The 9,894-nt window shown below is 36.2% G+C and overlaps 1 pseudogene; it reads right to left on the reverse strand.

The window, feature by feature from the left end:
• Positions 1 to 8,829, reverse strand: part of LOC138820629 (uncharacterized) — a 29,838-nt pseudogene extending 21,009 nt beyond the window's left edge.
• Positions 8,830 to 9,894: the final 1,065 nt, after the last annotated feature.

The raw sequence follows: 9,894 nt of genomic DNA on the forward strand, positions 1-9,894 counted from the left end.
TGTTGAGCTTGTTATCCCCTCCCTCATTTTCTTCCTACTTCCTCTCTCTCCCAACCCCCTGCATGTTGTACACATCATTTCCAACATACTGTCCTTTGAGTATCTCTCTTGCATTGGTTTCCCCCTTGTCCTTTGTCTCACCATTCTGTTGTTCCCCGTCCTTCCCCTAATTCAGATAAACATATATACAATACAAGATACCAAAGACAAATACAGTGACAACAAGAGATAAACCATAGGGGGAAAAACACACAAAAGAAACAACAAACCACCTGGTACACTAAAAACAATGACGGCAATGAAAAACCTCTTGTGTCCATGTTTTGGAGTTCAGCATCATCTTATATGGTCACATGTACATAGCTGTTGAGCTATTCTGTTCATCTGCTAAGATTAACCTAGAAGTATACTAATTATTGCAAATAAGGGAAACCATGGGACCTATGTTTCTTTGGGTCTGGCTTACATCACTTAGTATGATTTTTTCCAAAAACTGACTAGATTTTAGATTGGCAGCTGATGACTCTCCTGCTACAAATCTTAAATGTAAGTATCATTCCTACCCTTTAATGCTAGAGAAGTAATAGGGAAATTAATAAGTGATGTAATTCCAGGACAGGGCCTGACGAGATATTCTAACATATTGACACTTGATGTCATTATAATGCCAGTCACACACATATTCAACTGATATCCAGACTCATTTAAAGTCACAATTTCTCTCCCAATGCACATAAATGAATTGAAAAACATTTCTGTGTGACCACAGAGATTACATTTATATTATGTATTGTTTACAAAGTATAGTGCTGATCATTATGAAGCATATTGATCAAGGAAGATATCTCCCATAGACTCCGGGTCCCCAAGCACACACAGCAGAGGGGGCACATGACTATAATCCAATTTACAAGCATTTGTCAAGAATCCTTTATGTTTCCTTTGTTTCCCAAGCAAGGAACCAGAAAAAAGGCTATTGGGAGAGTATCATATTAGCTGAGTCAGAACAATTCTTTAAAAAAAAGAAAAAGGTGGGCTGGGAAGGTGGCTCAGTGGTAGAGTGCTTGCCTTGCATGCATGAAGCCCTGGGCTGTATTCCTCAGCAACCACATAAGCAGGAAAAGCCGGAAGTGGCACTGCGGCTCAAGTGGTAGAGTGCTAGCCTTGAGCTAAAGAGCTGAGGGACAGCGCCCAGGCCCAGAGTTCAGGCCTCACGAGCAATAAGTAAATAAATAAATAAATAAAAAGTTCTCCTGGGAGAAAAATAAGGAGTACTGACTTTCTGTGTAGGAGAATGGTGTAAAGAGTATATAAGGCAAGAAATCTTGAAATATAGTTTAAAAACGATGATCCATTTTGATGAGAAAGTGAGTCCTCCAAAGAAATAACAGGACATAGTTCAGATAGAAATGGCCTAGGTTCAAATCATGAGTGTCCTATAGATAAAGCTGAGGAGTTTGGGCTGAAGAGTTTGGAAATCACAGGAAATCATTGATTAGGTTTATAGAATAGGTTTATGACAATTTCTATACTCTAAATATATTTCAAGTAATGATATACCTTTTATGCTTAAGCCCTCCCACAGAGCATAACAAACACAAAGGGGTGAGAACTGTTTATCGAATATGTGAATGGAAGAATGGACAGATGAGGAAAAGATGGACAGTAAGGAATTTTGCCAATTATCCTGCTGAAAAACAGGCAGAACCTTAATTTTAGTAATAGTAATAAAAATGGAAAGGAAAACATAGGTATAAAAGGTATTAAATAAACCAAAAGGATTATGAAGTTGTTACCAAGAGAATGGAGAAGGAGAATTCAAGAATGATTGTTCTAACCAGGTGCCAGGCTCACGCCTGTAATCTTAGCTACTTCATGAGGCTGAGATCTGAGGATCATTGTTCCAAGCCAGCCTGGAAAGAAAAGGACCCATGAGCCTCTTATTTCCAATTAACCACTCAAAAAAAAGTGGAGCTGTGGTTCAACGTGGTAGAGCACTAAATGAGCAAAAAGTGCCCAGTGACAGTGCCCAAGCCCTGAATTCAAGCTCCATGACCTCACCTCCCCCCCCCAAAAAAAGAATGGTTTTCTCATCAAGCCCTGTGGCTGGTCAAATTAGCAAGCAAGTTGAAGAGTTGTCAGATAGAGTAAAACACTCCACAACTTCAGAACCACTGTGCTTTGAAGGGGACTGGTGAAAGTTACAGAAAGATGGCATTCCCAGGCCAAAGAGAATGCAGAAAGATCCTCCTCTGAGCACAGAACTTCAAAGGTTTCTTCCTTTGGATATAAGAAACACCAAATCTGTCCCTCCCTCCAAACTTATGCTGATTTCAGTAGTCTTGGGGAAGTGTACAAAATGAACAGTTGAAGTAAAAGTATTCACCATCTAATTGGAAGATACAATGGACAACCAAAGATTCTAAACAAAAATCTGAACTAATATCAGTTGTTCTGCTGTTAGCATGAACGATAAATACTTGGAAGAAGTAGTAAGATTTTGAAGTCTAAATTCTGTGACTAAGCAACAATTTCCTATCTGTCATAGACTGGTGGCCATTTCCTGAGTATAAAGACGCTAGCTGTCTGTAGATTGGGAAACATTCCTGCCACAGTGAAAATTCTGGAGAGGGTAGTTTGGGGTAACTAATCTAAAGAGGGAGAAAGAACTTAGTGAAGAATGAAATTGGAAAGAAAAAAAGAGGCTAATTACCCTAATACCTTCTTGATATACAAACGGATTCCTTACCTATATATCCCAAGGATTTGTAGGAAGAGTTAGGGATTCAGTCCAAAAGAACAAGGAAAAAAATAAAAGCTGTAAGTTTGAACTGCTTTATTTTTTAAAGAAATTGCATTCATAAATGGATATAGATAAGGAAAATCAACTTTTATACTGTTCCTGAACACTATTAGTTAAAAAAAATAACCTGCTTAACCTACTTCTGAAATATCACACCTTGCACTTGCTCCCATTGCATAATTTTTGATAATTATTACTTGGGAAATGTCTATTGAGAAAATGAGTCCACAAAGTATGCATAATGCCCTATTAAGTAACCCAAAATCTTGACATTTTCAAGTTAAATGAACTAGGACTAGGATAATTTGCCAAAGAGAAAATACAACTTTGATATTTCACTATGATCAGGTGAATTTATGCTTAAAACAATAAACTTTATTGCCACGCCACCTCCTGCGGAGTCTGCGTGAGAGATCACGTTTAGACAGAGAGCTTCAAGGAAGCATGCCTGCAGGAAGGGGGTGTTGGTTCAAGGCTTCCCATGCACTTGGCTGCACCTTTATAGCCTCTACCTTTATTCTTACTATATTCTTGGCTGTACATTCATTGCCTTTATTCTCGTTTTGGCTATTTTTCTATTGATCCGCAAACAGAGCATGATGCTTCTTTCCAGTCCAATAGAGACGGCTTCTCTGAATAATAAAGACTAAGGCCAAAGATTAAATGTTGGCAATGCCCCAATCAATCTATCATCTGATGTGACGCTGCCTCCAGAAACTCCTACAACTTCACAAGCAGTTTTGCGGTTCACGCATAGTAAATATAGAAACTTAAAATTTCCAGATATGTTACAACAGGCAGAATTAATGAATTAAACTAAGCTAGAAGGAGTTATCCCAGAAGCTCAGAGAGTTCTAAAAAAAGGGACCCCGATAATAAAAGGAAAAGAAAGATTCCCCCAACAGTTATGAATAAGTTTAGTCCAGCTTAAGTTATAGGGAATAGATGTTGGTTTCCCACAAAATATAAAGTTAGTGACATCACATTTCCTGAACTGACCGATGAACCATTGCCTTATAAAGATGAAAATAGATGGATTAATGTAAAAGGAAAAAGGGTATTTTGGAACTCATTAGATTTTATGTAAAGATTAGGTAGATCTAGACCATTATGGTGTTTTTTATCAAAACAACAATAAGATAGTTTAAAATAACAATTAGAAATGTATGTGAACAAATATTGGGATTAAAATAATAGGAAACAGAAGATGCCTGACTCAACCTGGAAGTGGATTTTAGGATGGTGTCAAAGGGACTTGAAAATATATGGAAAAAATAAAAAGAGTACAATATAAGTACAGCCCTGTCTTAGGTTTGTTAATTATTAAACATAAAAAGGCTGAATAGATGATGCATTCTATTAAACAATATGCTAGACTTGTCTCGCACCACTTAGCTTAAACAGTTGGTAGGATAGTCATCAATTTTCATGTAATCCATCAATGCTTTGCTTTTCTTAAAAATTGATTACTTGCTTAAATAAATAAAGAATCTATGTGTCACAATCACATACTGTATAAAAATGTTAATTCTCCTTAATAAAGATACACTCAGATGCAACTCTTTTGAGTCTGTGTCTGTTTGTCACTTCGCCGACTCCTTGCCCACCTATCCCCAGATCCCTGTCCCGTCGGTCCCAGTGCTCCGGCCGAGCTGGTCTGTCGCACTTTACGCAGTAGGAACAGAACAAAACAGTAAAAACATACAGATTGGGAGTCTTTAAAATATTCTCATGATTTGAACCAACCACTAAAATTCTGGGAATCTATACTAGTAATATGATTCTGTATATGGAAATATTTTTAGTACTTGGTGTTAGCTATAAATATGTCATCTATGACTTTTGCTATGTTTTTTCTAGGCCCAATTTGCTGAAAGTTTTGATCATGAATGAATGTCAAATTCTGTGAAAATACTTTCTACAGGTAGAGATACTGTATAGATTTTGTCCATGGTTCTAAAATGTAGTGGACCTCATAATTATTGATTTGCTTTTATTGAACCATTCCTTCCTTCCTAGAGTAAATTCAACTTGATAATAATGAATGATGCATCTCATATGGTGTTGAGTCAATTTACTGAAGAATTTTTGAATAATTTTTTACATCTTTGGTCATCTGCAATATTAAACTATAAATTTTTATATCACATTGTTGTTTATTATGTGAATTTTTATAGTACAAACAAAAATACAAAAAGGCAATATATGGATAAATCTAAATGCAGATCTTTTCAAGAGGCTATGGTTCCCATTTCTAGTAAAATAAAGAGACTGCATAAGTTAGAAACAGATTTGTCATTTGCTTTACAATTTGCCTAGAAATGACCTAAAACTTCATTACTTCCCTGCTATTTACCATAAAGTGTACAAAGGAGTTAAAGAAAAGTTTTTCTGTTACTCCTAACATATGAAAGATGCATATACATATATATTAAATGTTATTGCAAAAGTGAAACCATAATTAGACTTTGGCTCACAGAGACACTAAGTGAAAATGACATATATGTAAAAAAAATCCAAAACAAACCTAAAAACGGTTGCTATTAAAAACTCTAGATGTACTGTAAGTATATATCCTCTTTTTTTCATGTGTGTTTTCAAACAATGAAAGTGTCTAAAACAAGGTTAACTGTGTTAGACTAAATTACATTATAGTATGCACTGAATAGACCCTTTGTACTAAAATTATTATAGGGAAGTATAGCCTGCAACATAGTAGGACAATGTATCCTCAGTGAACACCTGCCAGATTTCTTTATTTTGAAATGTCCTATAACCAAACCACCAAAACATGACATCACAACAGTAAAATCTTCTCTTGCATTAAATTGAAGACATCTGTTGAATAATAATAAAAGAGACAATGCAGAAAGGTACTTAGATCTGTTACTCTGTACATTCAAAACACCCTATTTCCTTGTTCTCTATCAAGAACAAAAAATAGTATTTGTTATGCAGTGAACCTATCATTATAGATAAAACTGGTGCAAACTGGTCCAATAGATCTAACAAACACTGATGTTCAAGCTAGGGATTAATATTTAAATGGTGATCAATAGAGAGTTTACAAGATTTTCCATTTCATCTTGTTTTTTTGTTCCTAGCATTGTTGAAGATTTCTGTTGTTCTAAAGTGTGCTTCTGAGCTTTCCAGTTGCCTTTCTCCTCCCCAGATGTACTCTATTTTTCCTCTCATTCTTTGGGCTTCCAAATTATTTGTCATCTGCTCATGGCCCCATGGAAGCTCAGCCTTGGAGTCTTTCCATTGCTAGAGAGCCTTTTTTTTTTTTTTTTTTTTTTTTTGTCGGTCGTGGGGCTTGAACTCTGGGCCTGGGCGCTGTCCCTCAGCTCTTCAGCTCAAGGCGAGCGCTCTACCACTTGAGCTACAGCTCCACTTCTGGTTTTCTGGTGGTTTATTGGAGATAGGAGTCTCACGGTCTTTCCTGCCCGGGCTGGCTTTGAACCGCGATCCTCAGATCTCAGCCTCCTGAGTAGCTAGGATTACAGGCGTGAGCCACCAGCGCTCGGCTGCTAGAGAGCCTTTTATTGACCATCATCTCAAACACCTGCTCCATCTTTCCACATCATCTTCTTCATCTGCGCTATAAAAGCTTCCTTCTTTCTCTATTTGTGCCAGAGGGCTTTTAGTAAGCCATCCTTAATTCTTGTTGTTACCAACTCCATGAAGTCCCAGGTGCCAGTTTTCTGTTTCCATACTTCTTATAGTATCCTTAGTGACATCCTTTAAAGCCTGAATGTGTTCTTAGCAACATATTCCTTAGAATTGTAGTTACAATTTTAAACTTCAGCCACACCCCAATGATACTGCCTTCTTCTGACCCTCTTGCCTTTAACTTCAATGATAGCATTACAATCTACCACAACAAGAAGTAAAAGATCCTTCATCTTTTTAACCAGCTTATTTTGTTCTTCATCATCTGTTTCTGGAAATTCATATATTTTAATTTTATGTTCTTGGATTTCTTTCACTATCTGGTTTTTTTGGGGTGGCTGGGGTTGAACTGTTGGCACTCATCTGGTGTGAGCATGTTTGCTTTGACAATTGGGATAATATTCACTTTTTATGCAAACCTCTTATAAATTCAATATCGAATGGTTTAAGTCCATGTCCTGGAGGAGCAGTGAATTATTAACAGCACTGCACACTGTTTTCAGACATCCAACATTTGTTTACTCAAGATTCTGCATTTAGGAAATTCTGAATTTAGAATTAATGGATCAGGTTGCTAGCAATTACTATTATTATCCACAGAACCTCCCAAACCTGGAATATCAGCTATTGTGAGCTGCAATTGAGCACCACCTTTTTTTAAACTGTGGATTGACCCACCTGTACAGTCTTATTTCTATGATGAACAAGGACCTGAGTAATGTTGATTCTCCCAGTCTACATTCACCTAATATAAATGGGAATTTAAACCCTGTCTTCATTGATTTTCTGTAGACCTTGAGAGATGGGCAAATTCTACATGGTTTTCTTCTGCTGAGCTACCATGGCACTGTGCTTGATGATTCTCTCCTAAGCAGCAGCAGATCTAACACTGTAGATTATAATTATTATCTTTTTTTCTTTTTTTGCTGGTTGTGGGGCTTGAACTCAGGACCTAAGCACTGGCCCTAAGCCTCTGTGTGCTCAAGGCTAGTGCTCTACCACTTGAGCCACAACACCACTTCCGGTTTTGTTTTGTTTTGTTTTGAATGGTTAATTGGAGATACAAGTCTCACGGGGACTTTTCTGGGCTGCCTTCAAACCATGATCCTCAGATCTCAGCCTCCTCCATAGCTAGGATTACAAGTGTGAGCCACCAGCACCCGGCTATAATTTTTATCTTACAATGTCTTCATCTAGCTTTATTAGCTTAGTGCTGGACTCATAAAACGAGATGGGAAATAGTCTCTGGGCATTTTTTTTGGTAGTTCTTATACTTGGGAAATTTCAGCTATAAAGCTATCCAACAGAAGATTTGTATTTTGTGGTGTGGAATATTCTGTATATATTTGTTAGGATCACTGGTCTAAAGCATAAGCAAAATCTACATTTTCTTTGCTTATTTTCTGACTAAATAATCTGCATTGTCGAAAGCAGGAAATCAAAGTGCCCTTCTAATATTGTATTGCAGTTTGTCTCTCCCTTCAGATTTATTAATTTTGCTTTATATATTTCCATGCTTTCATTGAGGTGAAATATATATATGTGTGTGTATGTATGTACATATACATATATACATATATATAGCATTTTCTTGCTTATTGTCCCTTTATTTTTACTAATTTCTTTTGTCTCTTTTAAGTCTTTTACTTAAAGTTTAACTGATACAAGTATAGCAACACTGCTCTTTTGGTTTTTATTTGCAAAGAATATTGTTTTTCATCTCTTTACTCTCTAAGTACAGTCTTAAAAGTGAAATACATCATAATTGTGTCTTTTTAAAAAAAATCCAGTCAGTCAATGTTTATAGAATGAATTTAATCCATTTATATTTGAAACAACAATTTGAGAGCTAAGACCTTTTACTACTGTATTTTGTTCATTACTCTCTGGTGATTTTTGCTCCAGTCTTCCTTTCTATTTTACTCTATTTGAAAGGTTTCTGAAGTTAAAGGCTTTGAATCTTTTCCTTTCATTTTTTTTGTGTACCAACTAAATGTTTTCTTGTTTTGTGATTACTGTGAGGCTTTTATAAAACAGTAAGTTCTATACTTTTGGAGTTGTCTTTTCTTCAGCTTAAAGAAGTTGCGTAGCATTTCCTTTGTTTGTTAGCTACTATTTGTCAGAGAAAAGTCTGTATTTCTTCTTCATTTTGGAAGGACTTTGATTCTGAATAAAGTACTCTTGGATAATAGGATTATTTTTTTTCCTCTTAGCACTTGATAATCTCCCAGCCTGTAACGTTTCTGCAGGGAAACCTACTAGCCTAATTAATAGTATTCCATTGTATGTGGCTAAGCCATAAACTTTTTATATTTACCCACTGATATCCACTGTATCTTTTTATTAACATGCATATTTCCTTTTCTTAATGATAAATAACTAATCCTGGGATGCCTGTGGCTATATTATGGATGAATGATAAAAATCAATGAGAACTTTTCAAATTCATTTAAAACATTTTTCTTTCCCAGGATCAATGGGAATCTATCTATCTATCTATCTATCTATCTATCTATCTATCCATCTATCTATGTACACATATATTTGTTGTAGTGAGACTTGAACTCAGGGCCTGGGCACTATCCCTGAGCCTCTTTATGCTCAAGGCTAGTGCTCTATCACTTGAACCACAGCACCATTTCTGATTTTGAGTTAATTGGAGGTAAAGGTCTCACAGGGACATTTCTGCTTGGGCTGGCTTTGAACCACAATCCTCAGATCTCAGCCTCCTGAGTAGCTAGGATTTACAGACATGAGCCACCAGTACCCAGCAATATTTTTAATTATAGCCATTCTATTACTTATGTACAGGCATCTCATTTCATTTTTAATAAATAATATTCAACATGTTTCCATGTTCTTATGTCTCATCTGTACTTATTTGAGATATTTTTGGGAAAATGTTTGCTTAACTCTTTCTCTTTTTGCAAGATAAGACCTACTGAAGTTTGGACTGAGAACCTTGTTGCTGTTACCAGGTTGGTGATCTACCCTTTGAGCCACATCTCTATCCCTACTTTTTGCTGCTTATTTTAGAGATAGGGTCTCATGAACATTTCTGGTCCTTGGTTGGTTTTAAATTTCAACCCTACTCTAAATCTCAACCTCTGTTACCTAGGAAAACAATTACAAGCCACTAGTGCCATGTTCTTTTTCCATTTTTATTGTTTCTTTGCTTTATCCTGGTTCAGTCTGGAAAGCCTTGAAAATGCAGTCTGTATATTAGTAGATTCTATTAAATTTACCATTTGGAAAGATTTCTTCCCAATCTTTGATTCATCTTTTTTGCTAATGATGCCTTCTAGAGCAGAAGGCTTTTTTTTGGTGTTGTTTAAGCCTAATTTATCAGTTTATTTCTTTATGGTCCATAGTATGTTGGCATCATATTTACTTCCTCAGTGACCACACCCAGAACAAGA

The sequence above is a fragment of the Dipodomys merriami genome, unplaced genomic scaffold (assembly GCF_024711535.1).
Source record: "Dipodomys merriami isolate MVZ:Mamm:240054 unplaced genomic scaffold, mDipMer1.0.p SCAF_9, whole genome shotgun sequence".
Taxonomy (NCBI): Eukaryota; Metazoa; Chordata; class Mammalia; order Rodentia; family Heteromyidae; genus Dipodomys; species Dipodomys merriami.